Source organism: Chroicocephalus ridibundus, chromosome 2 (assembly GCF_963924245.1).
Source record: "Chroicocephalus ridibundus chromosome 2, bChrRid1.1, whole genome shotgun sequence".
NCBI classification, from domain to species: Eukaryota; Metazoa; Chordata; class Aves; order Charadriiformes; family Laridae; genus Chroicocephalus; species Chroicocephalus ridibundus.
Genome location: NC_086285.1, coordinates 157145738 through 157151737, shown reverse-complemented (window position 1 = coordinate 157151737; position 6000 = coordinate 157145738).

Below are 6000 nucleotides of genomic sequence, written 5' to 3'. Positions count from 1 at the left end.
CCGTGTCTTAGTTCGTGCCTGTCGCCTCTTGTCCTGTCACTGGGCACCACATACTGTCACTGCACTCTTGTCTTCTTTACTCCCTCCATCCATCGGATATTTATCCACATCAATAAGATCCCCCCGAGTCTTCTCCTCCCCAGGCTGAGCAGTCCCAGCTCTCTCAGCCTCTCCTCCTATGACAGATGCTCCAAACTATTGCCTTCATGGCCCTTCAGTGTGTCCATGTCTCTCTCGTATCGACAGCCCAGCTCTGGACACAGCACCCAGCCGTGTCTCGGCAGGGCTGGGCAGAGGGAAGGACCACCTCCCTCAACCTGCTGGCATCGCTCTGCCTGACACAGCCCAGGAGGCTGGTGGCCACTACTGCAGGAGTGAAATGGTGTCCCACAGGATCCCAGGGCCTTCTCTGCCCAGTTGTTTTCCAGCAGTTGTCCCAGTGCCTGGGGTTATCCCTCCCCAATGCCTGGACTTCACGCTTCCCTGTGCTGAACTTGAATTTCCCGTCAGCCCATTTCTCCAGCCTGTCCAGGTCCCCCTGACCAGCAGCACAACCCTCTGCCATGTCAGCTGCTCCTCGTGGTTTTGTATCACCTGCAACCATGCTGAGGGTCAATTGCCCAGGCCATTAATGAAGACATTAAACGGTACTGGCCCCAGTATTAAACCCTGGGGCACACCACTAGCGGTTGGCCTCCAGCTGGACATTGTGCCGCTGATCACACTCCCTGGGTCCAGCCATTGAGCCCATTGGCTTAAGCTTGGGTTTCCCTCTGTCCACCGACGCTGACTAGTCCCAGTCACCTCCTCATCCTTTGTATGTTTGGGAATGGTTTCCAGGTCTATTTGCTCCATCACCTTCCCAGGGATCGTGGTGATGCTGGCTGTCCTGCAGCTTCCCTCATCCTCCTCCTTGCTGTTCCTGAAGACAGGAGCGCTGGTGCTGTCGTCCAGGCCCCAGGCCCACCAGCACCGTTCACAGAGAACTGAGAGTGGCCTCACACTGAAACCTGCCAGCTCTCGCGGCACCCCGGGGTGCATCCCACCAGCTCCCATGGACTTCTGTATGCCCACATTGTTTAAATATGTTCCCCAATGTGGTCCTTCTCTGCTGGAGGACCGAGTACTGATCTGTGGGGTTCACCGATTCCCAACTCAACCTTTGCAGAAGCTCAACCTGTGTCACGGTAACTCGGCTTTCGGGGGGAAGGGTTTTAACTCCTGCCTCCTGCACCACGGCTGCCTTCGTTAGGAGCACAGCCCTCCCCTCACCAGCAGGCAGAGGCTCGCCCAACACCCAGGCAAGAGCTTTGGCGTGTTTATGCCACCAAGATACAGCGTAGGTGGGGGGAAGCCGGTGCCCATCTGCCCCCCCCATCTCCTCCAGGTGTGGGGGACGCAGCCCCGCTGGGGGAGGTGAACAGTGCTTTGGCTCAGGCACCATCAGCCGAAACCAGCCCTGCCCTGCAAACCTTGAGGGCTGGGCTGTGTCTTCTCAGGAACTTCTCAGGAACTTCTCAGGAACTAAGGAGTCCGGGACACTCTTATCAGGAGCCAACAGCACCAGCCCGAGCTGAGACTAGACATAATTAAAACCGCTACAGCTGCACTCCCACACACGCACTGAGGGGGGGTTTGGCTCCGAGTCCATCACTTCATGCTGTAAACACCTGTAGCCCCCCCCGAGCCCACCGAGCTCTCCCAGCCATCATCTCCCCCTCCAGCAGGGCCACCTCCCACCAATCCCTAAGGCTGAGAGACCCCTCACCCGGCGTCTGGTACCTACGACAAGGTAAGGGACATCTTACACGAGGCCTAAGGGTGTATTGTACGCTAACGACATTTATATTATCCAGCTATTATTGGAAGTGTAATAAGTAGTAGCACGTTTGACCACTGTTTAATCACAGAATCTTCAGAGTTGGAAGGGACCTCTAGAGATCATCTAGTCCAACTCCCCTGCTAGAGCAGGATTGCCCAGAGCACATCCCTCAGGACTGTGTCCAGGCGACTCTTGAAAATCTCCAGAGAAGGGGACTCCACAACCTCCCTGGGCAGCCTGTTCCAGTGCTCTGTCACCCTCACCGTAAAGAAGTTTTTCCGTGTGTTTGAACGGAACTTCCTATGTTCTAGCTTGTGCCCATTGCCCCTCGTCCTGTCACTGGGAACCAATGAAAAGAGTCTGGCTCCATCCTCCTTCAACCCACCCTTTAGATACTTGTATGCCATAATAAGGTCTCCCCTCAGCCTTCTCTTCTCCAGGCTAAAGAGTCCCAGCTCTCTCAGCCTTTCCTCATAAGGGAGGTGCTCCAGTCCCATAATCATCTTGGTTGCCCTACGCTGGACACGCTCCAGTAGTTCCCTGTCCCTCTTGAACTGGGGAGCCCAAAACTGGACACAGTACTCCAGTTGTGGCCTCACCAGTGCAGTGTAGAGGGGGAGAATGACCTCCTTCGACCTACTGGCCATGCTCTTCCCTATGCAGCCCAGGATTCCATTGGCCTTTTTGGCGACAAGGGCACAGTGTTGGCTCATGGATAATTTACTGTCTACCAGGACCCCCAGGTTCTTCTCCTCAGAGCTGCTTCCCAGCAGGTCCACCCCTAACATATACTGGTGTTTGGCATTCTTCCTTCCCAGGTGCAGGACCTTGCACTTGCTTTTGTTGAACCTCATTAGGTTCTTCTCTGCCCAGCTCTCCAGCCTGTCCAGGGCACGCTGGATGGCAGCACGGCCCTCCGGAGTGTCAGCCACCCCTCCCAGCTTGGTATCATCAGTGAACTTGCTGAGGATACACTCTGTCCCATCATCCAGGTCATTAATGAATATACTGAACAAACTAACTACATCACCAACTAAATCATCATTTAAATCACTGTTTAACTAACATTCAATTAGTGCTTAATCACCATTTGATTACCATTTGATTTTCATTCAGTCACCCATTAATTACCGTTTGGTCATCGTTTGATCATTAGCAAAGCCCTTTCCCTTACTTAACCTCACACGGATGACCTCCCTCACTACGTCACCTGCGGCCCCAGAGACGCAAAGGGGGATGTTCCGCAGGGAAAGCGGGAACACAGTGGTCAGACTGCAGGGAAAAAGGAATAGATGGGGCGGAAGCGGGGAGAGGGGGGCAGGTATCACCCAGCTTCGATGACCTGAGGCCTTCAGTCTCTAACCCACGCTAGAAACACGTACTCCTACTTTAACCAGTAGGAAAGCGAAGAGCGACCAAGGAAGAACACAAACTGGTGTCAAACTCTTTTTTTTCCCCCTATTTGACTTCATTTTTAAGTTTTTTCTTTAGAAAGCTCTAAACTTTCCCAAAACAAATGTAAATATCCCGTCCCCACCACGGAAGTACAGCTGCCTGAAGATGGTTAAGAGAGAAGTGAAAACATGCGGAAAACTCAACACACACGGGCTTTTGTTATTAATGCGATTGTTCACGATCAAGCTTCGCCTTTTAGGTCCTGTTTAAGGGTTCCACCAAACCCTGCGGGAAAAGCAGATTGCAAGGGGCAGCTCAAGGGCAGGGCAAATTACTGCTGCGACTCAGCAAGCAGAAAAATCAGTGATTTTATTATTAAAGGAAAACTAGCAGTCACGGGCAGACTAGGAAAAAAACCTCTGGCAAAATAGTCGTAATTAGCGTCCGCAGGTGAAGCAGCCCACAAACATCAACCTGCGTCTTTCCTGTGCCTCGGCAGGGAAAGCGGCCCTGCATTTCTTCTTTAAAACATTCATTACACCCAAAGTCTCAGGCTCTTCCGCTCTGGGACGTGTTCGCAGTGCCGGAGGGAGTTAACTGGGATCCCTCCCTGGAGATGACCATCCCCTGCTTGATCCAGGTGTAAGCCACCACTGCCGGGATCCCCTCTCACTCCAAGCAGGTGCGAACCACCAGTACGTAGCGTCCCACAGAAGGCAGGATGCAGCTCATGCCATTTTTAATTATGACGCTTAATTTTAACTCCTGAGGCTCTTCAGACAAAAAGAGAAAAATTAGTATTTAGAATAATATCCGGGTTTGAGCGACACAGGAATAACTTCTCTTCTAACGCCTGGGAAAAGCGCGCTTTTAGAAGGCTCAAGTGTCTGAATTTGTGAAAATGTTTCCTTTACAGCCAGTGAGGGTATGCGGATTCAAGGTCTCGGTGTTTTCGAGCCTTGCCGGGTGCGGGGATGAGGAGGAGCGAGACCCGGGCACTTGACCCAAGCTGCCAACAGGACTATTTCATACCGTGAGCGACACATTCTACATAAATCAGAAAGTTTGCTGAGGAGTTTTTCGCTTCTGTGATGGCTGCCATGCTGAGAACTCCTTGCCCTTCTTCCAGACCCCTGGGCCCTTCCCTTCCTCCCGAAGCCCCAGCGCTCGCAGCGTCCCACGCTGGCTGTCCCTGCTGGGATGCACAGCTCCCTGCTGAGGGACGGGGCTGGGTACAATCCTTGGATATCTTAGATTAGTTTCAGGATTAATACTGGTTCTTTAATATTATCGTTAATTATTTAGTCTTATCCTATTAAACCTGTTTATATTTCAACCCTCGTGTTTCCTTGCTTTCCTCGATTCCCCATTCCAGGTGGGGAGGGGTCATCGGGTGATAGAATAATTGTCTAAATGACAATAAATTGTGTGGGGTTTTCTCAAACCGTAAAAATAAATATAGAGGTATAATTCTAGCAGACATCTATTGGTTTTAACCATGATATTTTCTCATCCTCCCACATAATCAAAATAAGGATAAATCCACAGAAAACAAGGCCTCCAGCTTTCCCATTCTGTATTTTTAAAAAACTAGCAACAAATAAGACACTAATGAAAATCCAATTATATACTAATGAAGTAACATCAAATAATGTCCTCTGTCTTCAAATTCTCCATCTATAAATCTATATAATGCAAAATTTAAGTACCAGGCAAGAAGAAAAAAATAACCTAAGTTCTTGTCTCCCAAGAAATGCCACCGGAGCAGGGAGTGGGGGCCGAGGTGCTGCTCCGCACAGAGGGCGCCTGTCGCCCCGTGCCACTGTGAGCCCCGTCCCGGGGACACCTGGCAGCAGTGGCAGGAGCCTTCCAGCCGCAGGGTCACGTCCCGCTGCTGCCCAGAGCTGCCACCTCACCCTGCAGCCAGGGCCACCGCCAGCTCTTTGGTTCCCAGCAGCACTGGTGCAGTCCTGTGTCCAGCTCTGGAGCCCTCGGCACAAGAAGGACATGGACCCATTGGAGCGGGTCCAGAGGAGGCCACAAAGATGATCCGAGGGCTGGAGCACCTCTGCTGTGAGGACAGGCTGAGAGAGCTGGGGCTGGGGTTCGGGGAGACCTTATAGCCCCTTCCAGTACCTGAAGGGGGCCTGCAAGAAAGCTGGGGAGGGGCTGTTTGCAAGGGCATGTGGCGATAGGACAAGGGCCAATGGTTTTAAACTAGAGCAGGGCAGGTTTCGATTAGACATTAGGATGAAGTTCTTTACAATGAGGGTGGCGAAACACTGGCCCAGGTTGCCCAGAGAGGTGGTGGAGGCCCCATCCCTGGAGATATTCAAGGCCAGGCTGGATGAGGCTTTGGGCAACCTGATCTAGGGGGGTTGGACTAGATGGCCTTTAAAGGTCCCTTCCAACCCAACACATTCTATGATTCTATGATTAAGAGCAAGTAGTTATTAGTAGTCTGTTTAAAAAAGAATTTCTCAGTTCACAATCCAGCATGAAAAAACCCCACCCAATGTATTGCTTTCAAGTCTGCCAGTGGCAGACTGTTGTCTCCCAGCACCATTATCCATTGCCTAATTGGTTAACCAGGCCCAAGAAAGCTCATTAACTGCCTTCGGATAAGCCTGAGTACAAGACTCTCAGCCCAGCTCTGCCCAGGGGACGGTTGCATTTATTCGCCTGCGTGTTAATGGGGCATTTGAAACGCTTTCCTGGGGAGAGGAGGCATCTCCACCTCCATCGAGACTCTTTCAGCCTTAAAAAAAGAAACATGCCTGGGT